A 10,213-nucleotide genomic window follows, 5' to 3' on the forward strand; every position below is an offset into this window, starting at 1 on the left:
ACCTTCTAGAGCATATAAATTATTGGCCAATTCGACCGCGGAGGAGGCAAACGAGGGATCTTGCCCCCGCACGGCAAGGAAGAGGAGGCGGATGTCGACCACCGCGCGGCGCAGCCACCCTGTGCTGTTAAACGACGATGGGGCTGCCTGACGAGGACAGTGAGGTTGTTGTTGGCAAATGCCGCAAGAGGCTGTCGGATACGTCATCGGCGTTGTTCTTCCGCTCGAGGTAGCCGTCATCCACGTGCTCCTCCGAAAGTTCCTCCTCACCACCGTGGGTGGATGCTGGTGTGGCCAGCTTTCCCTCCACGCGCACTTACTCCCTTGCACCCCTTGGCGCCCTCTCCCTTACCCTATTTCTCTTCCCTGGCCCTCTCTCTCTAGTGTACACAAAGAGAGCCGCGGTGTCAGCACAACAGAGTACAAAATTGAAGGCCAAATAGGCAGATTTGTCCAATTCTCAGACTAGAATTAATGAATGAAGCTGCAGTTCATTAGACCAGCAGTTATGGATACTAGTCGTCAACCCGTGCATCTGCACGGGCTAGCATTTTCTATAAGAATAAATATAGAATGAGAAATATAAAGAGATATGCGATATTACTATTGAAACAATTAATAGTTTGCCTTTTATGGTAGTTGTAACCCGCAGTACGAAATAAAAATTACAAAAGATCATATTAATAAACAAGTTTCACGAAAACAAATAGAACATTACAATAGATGTTAGTTTCGTTGGCAGTAAGTACTACTACAAGGAACGAAATTAAATAAGAAACATAAAAACACTATGGATTAGAAGACTTGTTACCTTAAGTATAAATTTAGATCCATCCAGGTTTATTTGTTTTTATTTTTGAGAAAAAAAAGGATTTAACTACTTTGTTTGGTAATATGTATCTGTTGTCTAACAAAAATGAGCTTGTCGGTACTTGTCGGGGACTCATATTTATTGCTGGAAATTTCATAGAACATAAATGGAACTGATTAAAGATAGAGTGATATTGCTAACCCAAGTGCTAAAAATGGAATTTTAAAATGCGAGATTATCATAAAGGATGAAATGACTTGATATTTCTCTAGCTTCTTATTATTTCTTACTGCCACCATCTTACATGGATATTGTATAAACTTAAATGATTGCCAAACAATCAAATCTATTACATAAATGGTAAATTTGGCCCTGAGTTAACATGAAAAATAAAGGAAACATTGAGAAATTAAAGCGTGATGGACAAACAACCCGTAACACTTGCAACAACTTTGAGGATAATCTTCGGCATTGATTCGCCTTGGTGATTAAACGCAACGTCTGAAGAAATAAAAATAATATTGTTAGCTGTAAACAGAAAAGTTGAACAAAACTTCTCGCAAAAATTCCTGTGATAATTTTATAGGAATAAAAAATCTTTTGAAGCAGGAGAATTGAAATTTTATGTACTGACGGATATATATAGACCTGCCGGGGTACAATTACTTGTACCTAAAGACTATACTGACAGATAACTATGCAGCCAGACTAAGCTATGAAGTGACACAGAAATCCAAAATCCTTGGCCTGTATTTTTTGGCTCAGAGTAATACATACCATAAAGCTGCTCAGTTACTTATAAAAAGAATTATATCATCTTCACTGTTTTTTATAATACAAATATTCATCAGTGGAGAATATATATAGCTGTAATTAGAAAAATGAATATAATTTAAGCTAAAAATGGCTAACCTGAATGGTGTGCATGCTAACATTCAGTTTCTCTATAGAGAACTCATGATTTTAGGAGCTTAGTGAAATATGTATGTATGAAAGAAGAAGAATCCGAGGCATTGGAGAATACATGCATGCCCTGATAAAGTACAAATTTATATAATTAGTAGAAGGAACCAAACTTAATACAAATAAATTAGCTAACTTGAATTGTTATGCTAAAAGTCGGTTTCTATGAAGAGCACGTGACTTAGAAGTACGGTGAAATCTGTTTCTATGAAAGTGGAAGAGCACATACCTGAACGACAACACAACATCAGATTGAAAGCCATTACTTTTCAACCTTTCGTTTGAGTTAACAAATAGGAAAATCAAAATCGATGGCATAAGCCTACAACTTTTGCGGAAACCATTTTATCTTACAATATGCATACACTTATCAATCTGCACAACTCATTGCTATATAAAATAAGCACACATGAAAAGACAATCTGATAGGCCTTGTAGGAAAAATCGATGCGAATGTTTTATTTGATGTAATTAAATATCATCTATCCGGAGCGCTTTTGCCATAGAAAATATGAACCATATATAAAAACCTGTACAACACAGGCACTTTGCAGCCAGCTTACTTTTTGCACCGGTTTCTCCTTTAAAATGCAACTACCAAGTTTACCAAGAAAATATTATACACTCTATTCGACATTATTATGAGAAATCTTAGAAGTTGATAGTTGGAGGCTAAAGTACTGTTGGCGCTACACCTTTGGTATTAATATTTAGAGTGTACTGAGAAGAAACGGCCTTCACAATAGTATGCATGACTCTAGTAGTTCATGTAGCTAGCTCTATTCTTGCATGGGCGACAATTTAAAAAGATATCATCAGCTCTACCAAGAAAATACAGACATGATTCTGTGAAAGCTTGGAAGTTAGTTTGTACAAATTAAAGTGAAGTCATCAAACTTCCCTTATTGCTAAAACATAAAATAATTAGACAGATACCATGCATGTGTGTAATCGGAGATCGGATTGGACGTGCTCTCAACAGAGATATATGCATCTGATTCCTCCGTTTAGGAAATAACAACTTATTCTGGACATGTAGTCTCATATGGAGAAACATCTGTAGTTAAGCTTCCTACAAATATCAAAAAGTGAACTTGCTGGCCAATTATTAAAGTCAGAGACCCAGCCATACAATAGGAAATCTGCTATTTTCTTTTTCATTAGCGATATGTATCAAATTAGTTAGTGCAGATTTTGCGATCAGTTCACTTGGATGGAGAAAAAGCTGGGAGTAAAAGGATACGCACTTAATTTTCTGCTGATTAGGGGAACCTGGGACGATGAGACGAATCAATGTGCCAACAGTCTGCTGTACTCCTCCCAATCGGGAGCATTGCCCACAACAGCAAACGTTCGAGCTGCTTCAAACAGCCGGCACACCACCTCTGCTGTGTCAACAACCATGAGATAGATTCCCTGAATTGTCTAAAATGGAATCTAGATTGAAACGTGGTTAGAACTTGATCTTGAAGGAATTAATTGGTTGGAGGAGGAGGGGCTCGAGAGAGAAAGGATAGATTCGTGAGTTCATGACCTGATGCGGCTTCCCCACCATGCACGTGAGTCAATCGGAGGAAGGTTGCAAATTTTAACCTTTTGTTGCCAAATCTAGCCATCTAGGAGAGAGACCCTCAGATTATCATCTTATTTTTTTCTTTTAGTGGGAAACATGAAGAGACCAAGAGTAGGAATGGTCGTTTAGGTGGGCGTATCTCATTTTATTTTATATTTTAGAGGGAAACATGAGAAGACCATGAGTAGGATGCCTCATTTAGGTGGGCATATCTCATACTTCATCCAGCGGCTACAGATACATCTTATACTAATCATATGGTAAATAATTATTAACTTCTAGGATTAACGTGGTGTCTCGTATGGTGCCTCCAATTAGTAAATATAAGATGGATCCATCCTCGTGTGCTGGATGAAGGGGTCTAATTATAAGCAAGTATGGAGAAGGGCACATGATGTTGTTTCTTCGTAATTTAATCTTACAAAAGTACATCGTTTGTTCGGGGGATAAGCAAGCTGTGATGTTATACCTTATATTATATCTAAGACAACTTTGCACCATTTGTTTCTTGGGATTTGTTACATTTTTGTTATTAATGTGTTGTAGGTCGTTGAAAGTAACTTAAAATTTTGAGGTAAAATAAATATGAGTAGTTTAGGTCATTCTACTATGTGTAATGATGGCATGCTATCTTCTTTGAGTCACACTTTAAAAAAAATCCTCTCCTTATTTGGAGATGTGGTTGCCAACCCTACATTTGTGCCACAAATAGATCACTAATTACCCCATTGTGCCAATGTGCTCAATGGAAAGTGTTTCTTCATTTTCAAGGTTACCCATACTCTATCGCATCTACATCACAACCCTTCCGTTATACCGCATGAACTAAAATATGGATACATCCTAATAATTTTAGTACTATGCGTAGCCGTTGTACATTATACAGGCCACTACTGAATCCAAAGATATTGCAATCCCCTTTAGGAAATGAATAATTTTGGTCCAGCATTTAAAAACGATCCAGTCAGACATGCATTGAATTTTACTTATCGTAGTCTCACATGCACATCATGCACTTCTGAAATTTGTCTCGTGTCAGCATTGTTGCTCCCTCATAAACCAACCGTTCGTTACATTGGTTTTATTACTACAAGTCCTACTTCAATAAAACAATTTTCATCACATGTCCATAAGTGTTGAACTACATCTGTCGGTTTATGTTGTAAAGAGCAATTAACATGTTTATGGGTGATGGCTAATATACATGATCCTTTTATTGTTTCATGTAGCCGGCCACTACAATGGTTCTTCAGTCTACAGAGTTTCATGTTGAGCTTTCGATAATCACACTACTAGAAAAAGGCTTACTAGTGGCGCACCAGTTTTGCCTACTAATGGCGCACTACTGGTGCGCCACTAGCACCACGCCACTAGAATATTTTAGTAATGGCGCACCACAGGTGCGCCATTAGTATCTGGTATACTAATGGCGCATCACAGGTGCGTCATTAGTATCTCAGAGGTGCGCCAGTCGTATCTGGTATACTAATGGCGCACCACATGGAAGTGCGCCATTAGTAACAAATTTTTTTTTAAAAAAAATTCGTTTTTTCTTAATCTCAGGTCACTATTTCACATATGAGATATCCAACACATATATATACAACAAGCATCCATATAACAATGATATCCAACACACAAGTTTCATCATATATACATAGATAGCCAACACATAGTTCCATCGTTACATAGTACAAAAGTTTCACATTGTTCATCCAACACCGTTATCCATCAATTCACAAAAGTTTCACATTGATACAAAATAAAAACACAAATGGAAAAGAAGCACTCCATCCATGCAAGCTTCCGTGAATTAAATCAAATCTGCAAAATGATAAACAAGAAGTTAGAAGAAGAAGAAGAAGAAGAAGAAGAGAAGAAGAAGAAGAAGAAGACTAGAACAATACTAGAAGAATACTAGAAGAAGAATAAGAAGAATAAGAAGAAGACTATAAGCTTATTATGTAAACTTGATCATTTTGTGCTAACATAAGTAATTTTGGAGCTAACCTATAGGAAACTAAGCATATAAGCTCTCTAAGTTAGCATATTAGAGCCAACTTAGGTAAAATGAAGCTAACCTATGTCATTTTGGAAAAGAAGAAGAGTAAGAAGAATAAGAAAAAGACTATAAGCTTATTATGTAAACTTGATCATTTTGTGCTAACATAAATAATTTTGGAGCTAACCTATAGGAAACTAAGCATATAAGCTCTAAGTTAGCATATTAGAGCCAACTGAGGTAAAATGAAGCTAACATATGTCATTTTGGAAAAGAAGAAGAATAAGAAGAAGACTATAAGCTTATTATGTAAACTTGATCATTTTGTGCTAACATAAGTAATTTTGGAGCTAACCTATAGGAAACTAAGCATATTAGAGATAACATAGGTAACTAAGTATATATATATATATATATATATATATATATATCATTTTGGAGATCTGACATACCTGACATAGTTCAGTTGTCATTGTTCTTCTCCTTCTCCTTCCTCAGCCTGATGCGCCAAGAGCGGCGAGGCGGTGGAGGCAGCTATGGGATGTTGTCTTCTACCACAATTGGCGTGGTCATGTCGCCCAGCTGTGGGATCGCCGGCGCCACCACCGGTGCGTGGTCATTGTCAGGCACCACCACCATCGCGAGGCCACCTTCAGGCAGGACAGGCACGACCATCGCTAGGTCATCCTCAGCCACCACCATCTCTTGCCCATGGTCAGCCACCACCATCTCTTGCCCATGGTCAGCCACCACCATCTCTTGCCCTTGGTCAGCCACCACCAGCGCTAGGTCATCCTCAGCCTGATGCCCATCGTCATCCTGCAGCTCCTCATCCCCACTCTGCTCCTCTTCTCCCCCACTCCAGTCCGGATCATCCTTCTTGTTGTCTTTGCTGCTGCCAGAATCGCTGCTGCTTTCGCTAAAGCCAGAATCGCTGTTGCTTTTGCTACAGCCATAATCGCTGTTGCTTTGGCTGTAGCCAGTGTCGCTGCTGCTGCTCCCATTGCCTGTCCAAATGCAACAATGACCGTTAACAATCGATGTGAGACAAAGCCAAATGTAGAGGAATAAGAAGAGGTAGAACGCACTGGCATCTTCGTCGTCAGCGTAGCGCATGCGACACATAGTCGTGTTGAAAACCTTCACGATGAGCATTGTGGCGTCATCGTCGTACCTGAAGAGAAAAAAGTACCCGGTCCGCAGGTCGTAGGCACTGTAGAACTTCTCCCAGCCACGGCACAGGTACATGTGGCCCTCCTCGATCACCAACTCCACGTCCCACAGCCTGCGAACCCCGCTGCCGGCCTGTCGGAGCTTCACATTATCTGGCGGATCTTCACCCAGCATGTTCATAAAAGTGTCAGGCAGCCTGTGCAATTTGGGACAAGGAGTGATGTAGCAAACAATAGAGTTATCATAATGAGATGGGTGAAGGGGAGATCTCTCGTTTTATATACCTGCCTCGTGGCTGATACTGAAGTCCCAGGTATGACACTGAAGAACTCGAAAGCATCCAACTCGTACTCCGGTGAGGTAGAGCGGCGGTGGCTGCTTCCCCCCATCTCTGATAAGCAGCAGAAGAGACCAATTAGTACCCTTACAACATTATCATACAACATTATAGCAGCATAAATTTTGAGCAGAAGATAATCAACTACACCAATGCACTTCCGAAGTTCCCGCTTCCCACCCATGATCTTGTTAAGCGAGGACTAGTGCCAAATGCATTTTCGGTATGAAAATACATCACAGGCCACTATGTTATTTGATATCATTCTTCTCGAAGACTAATGATTGTTACATCCTACTAAAATGATGTTCTGTCCTCAGAGATGTCTTGTTGCTTATGAGGAAGCAGCAAATAAACACTTGAAAAAAGCTCTCGTCCTCGAAGATGCAATATCTGATTTACCCAAGGTTGGCCCTGACAATTTCCTCCCCATGTTCAATTAATTCTGGAGTGCTGCTTGAGCCTTCTTTTTATGTCTGTATGAATTATATTGCTTTCTACAGGTTCAGAACCATCAGCCTAATGATGTCATGGAGTATGGCAGTGACCCCAAAACAGAGTTCCAACGCTATATCCGGCTCAGCAGTAAAGGTGTGACCTATTGAATGTGCAAGCTTAATGTCAGCAACTAGTTTCTTTATAATGTTTTTTTTCTCTATTATGCCTTCTGTCTTTGCATATGCAGAGTTATATTTTTTTATTTCAATCATGTGGGTGGGTTTAATGATGTCAAAACCTTGTCGTAGTTTCCACTGTTTTAATGTTTTGTATGATTTCTTGGTTATATTTCTTGGTTATGCATTCTTCCTTTTCCTTTCCATCTTCTTCTTCTCCACCTCTCTTCTTTTCTTGTTCTCCTTTTTCTTTCTTCTCCTTCCTCCTCCTCCTCTTCTCCTTCTTCCTTTCTTGTTCTGTTTTTCAACTTTCTTCTTATTCTTCTTCCTTTTTTTCCCTTTTCCTCTTCTTCTACTTCTTCTTCTTTTTTTCAACTTTCTTCTTCTTCTAATTATCTAAACCTAAATCTAGCACTAACCTAAACCAACCACTAACCTAAACCTATCAATAACCTAATTAAACCTAAACAGCAAAGAAAAACAGTAGAAAAAAACAAAAAAATGCTCACCTTGGCTCCGGGGGCAGGGGGTGGTGGTGGACGGCCGCGGTTAGGGCAGCGGCGGCGGGCCTGGCTCGGGGGGGCGCGAGGCGGACGCAGGGGGCCCGCGGCGAGCCTGGCTCCGGGGGCGGCGCGGGCGCAGGGGCCGACGGGCAGGTGGTGGGGGCGGCGGGGCACCAGGGGGGGCGCCGTTCGGGCAACGGGGCGCCGGGGCGGTGGCGGGTGGTGGGGGCGACGGGGCAAGGGGCGGTGGGGCCAGGGGGCGGTGGCGGGTGGTTGGGGCGGTGGGGCGACAGGGCGAGGGTAGGTGGGGCAAGGGGGCGTAGAGGGGAGGGGGGCGACGGGGCGAGGGAAGGTGGGGTTCGGCATTACTAACAAAAACTTTTTTATTTTTTTAAACTACTAATGGCGCACGGTGGGTGTGGTGCGCCATTACTATGTCAACTAGTAATGACGCACTATACCACGGTGCGCCATTAGTAATAATTTTTTTTATTTTTTTCCAAAACTACTAATGGCGCACCAAACACCAGGTGCGCCATTAGTAATATATTACTAATGGCACACCAACACATGGTGCGCCATTAGTATATAGTAATGGCGCACCACAAGTCTAGTGCGCTATTAGTGGCCATATCATCTATAGCCCTTTTCCTAGTAGTGTCACAGGACATCAGATATCTTTGACATGCCTAATGGCCTAATGGAGTTGTGCAACACAGGTAAGGAAGGTGAAGGTCTGAGTCTGAAGTAAATGATACTAAGGTTGTAAGAATGGCACTGGTGCGCGTTGGTCTTAAACAAACGGTTTAAAACCCCTTTCCGTGACGGCATTTGGAACCGTCTCCAAGTGAGTGTTGTTGATAGGGGGTCCTTCCCACACGACCCAGAAACCGTCGGGATATGCCCTCTAGGCACACACGTTCGGCAAAATAAGGTCGTGTGCAACCGGCGAGCGCTCAAATACGGAAATACGTACAGTATAGATAAAAATTTCAATTATACGGTGAAATTGTTTCCGGTCGCAAGTACATCCGACATAGTCAGTCCCCGCTAAACGTTTCCGTTCATATGCACATCCTACACAGTCGCTTCAAGGAAAACGTTTCCGTTCACAGGTACATCACACACAATTTTTGTCGTTAAATCGTTTGCGTTATTGAATATAGCACACACGGTCTGTAGAAGAAACTGTGTGGCAAAGGTTGTCCATCACACACAGTTTTTATGTGGTAAACGTTTGCGCAAGGTGGCCTAACACAAACTGTTTTCAAGAGAAAGTCGTGTGTGATTGTTCCTTGATCCAACACGGTTTATTCCAAGAAACTGTGTGCGTTGTCTGAGGTCATCGCCCACGGCATTTTTTCAAAAACCGTTTGCAATATCAAAACCCAATTAGCAGGCTAATTCACCATTAGAAGGTTAATTTCCCTATTATTAATAATCCATTTATTAATCTAATTGACATTCATATTAAGCACACAATATATTTCATTTCCATATTAAGGAAGCAGAATTTTATTATTGAAATACATCAGAGTACAACATGATATAGCTTCAGCACTCAGCAACCCCATTACACAACTGCACCAGCAGCAAGTTCCACATGCAACATGTAGAACCTTTCGAAATTAGCATCATAGACGGTATATAAACAGATCCATCTCATCTGGAAAACTGCTGAAGCGGAAGGCGAATATTGAGCCTTCATTCATGTTGAAGGTCTTTGCAACTTTAGGCCAGTGCCTGTGGATGATTGACCGTCCGTCCTTCGACCTCTCTAGGAACACTTCAATATTAAACCGTGGGTGTTGTGTGAAAACCTTCCTCGCCTCCTTACCATAGATGTGGTTTGGGAGGTAATCATCAGTGAACTGCTTTGGAAAGGCTTGAAAACAAGGATGTGCATAAATATCTTCTCTATATTGGAAATGGGGAAAAGGAATAAAAAAGACAAGGTATAATAATTAGTACCATCTTGTAGTGAACTGATGTCTTCTTCATTGTGCAGACAAAGATCTTGTTGTTTTTTGTCGCGAATTTCTTTATCCTAACAATCTTTCTGAGTTTCTTGATTTGATTATTATTCATGGACAACTCATTTCCCCATATGTAAAAAGGATCGAACAGTGGGTCAAAACCTCTAACAGCATGACCTACATGTGCAAGACCAAATTGTTAAAAACCAAAATATTAGAATAGTTCCTGCAATTGCACAATAATGTGCTATTAGACAACGG

General features: G+C 40.8%; 1 long non-coding RNA gene across 1 annotated transcript; it reads left to right on the forward strand.

Moving 5' to 3' along the window:
* The first annotated feature begins 7,174 nt into the window (after nucleotides 1-7,174).
* LOC141027889 (uncharacterized) lies at nucleotides 7,175-7,954 on the forward strand. The gene is made up of 2 exons (XR_012189888.1): nucleotides 7,175-7,266; nucleotides 7,363-7,954. It is a non-coding gene; the product is annotated as an uncharacterized lncRNA (long non-coding RNA).
* Nucleotides 7,955-10,213: the final 2,259 nt, after the last annotated feature.

The sequence above is a fragment of the Aegilops tauschii genome, chromosome 7 (assembly GCF_002575655.3).
Source record: "Aegilops tauschii subsp. strangulata cultivar AL8/78 chromosome 7, Aet v6.0, whole genome shotgun sequence".
NCBI lineage: Eukaryota > Viridiplantae > Streptophyta > Magnoliopsida > Poales > Poaceae > Aegilops > Aegilops tauschii.